Genomic DNA, 977 nt, shown 5'->3' with positions numbered 1-977 from the left:
TAGCTCACCAGCTGCTCCGTGGAAACCCTATACAGGGTCGTATGGGTCGGAATTTACTCAACAGCACTTAACAACAACCACCACTGACCACTTTGAAAGGATCATAATAGAAAGTTCTGGAGAGAGTGAGAGAAAATTGTGGAACAATCCTAAAAATTACATTAAAAAAAAAAAAAAAGACCAAGCTTACTGGTTGGATAGAGGCGGGTAGAACTCTTGAGACTATGACCCTTAAGCTTGGAACTAAACTCACTCATGAGGCTCAACTTCAGCCAAACAACAGACAGATCTATACTGTGAGCTATAACATCAGGGAGGACCAACACTCCTTAGAACAATCAAGCACACAAGATCTGAAGTGCAGGATTTGCCCAGGGATATAGCTCAGAAGGCAGGAAGGGCTAGGAAAGGACACCAAATGGAAACGGTAAACACAGGGAGGAAGTGGGAAGAGTGCTGTTACATTGTGGGGATGGAAATTGATGTCATAAAACAAAATGCGTATGAATTGTTGACTAGAAAATGAATTTGCTTGGTAAACTTTCACCCAAGTAACCATAAAAAGTTTTGTTTGTTTTTTTTTAAAGCGAATGTTTTAAGACACATTCTACGCTAACTTGTCTTATAAACATAGTTGTAGTTGCCAACTATTGGCAAGTAGATTCCTACCCATGGCAATGCTGTTTTTTTTTGGGGGGGGGGGGGGTTTAAGTCAAAACTTATCCACACTCTGACTGTAGAATTTATTTTAGCCAACTTTTAGAAAAGAGAAGTATATCATTTTTCAACACAATCTTCTTTGAACTGCAAATACATCGTTTTTCAACACAATCTCCTTTTCAATACACTTTGTCCATCTGCCAACAAGTTTCATATTCTCTCTTTTTTTTTTAAGGTTTTTATTGTGGATTGAGTGACAGTTTACAGGGCATATCATCAGTTTTACATTCAACAAATCATATACCTTGTTTCATTAC

Source organism: Chrysochloris asiatica, unplaced genomic scaffold, assembly GCF_000296735.1.
Source record: "Chrysochloris asiatica unplaced genomic scaffold, ChrAsi1.0 scaffold00296, whole genome shotgun sequence".
Taxonomy (NCBI): Eukaryota; Metazoa; Chordata; class Mammalia; order Afrosoricida; family Chrysochloridae; genus Chrysochloris; species Chrysochloris asiatica.
Note: the sequence above shows the minus strand (reverse complement) of the source record.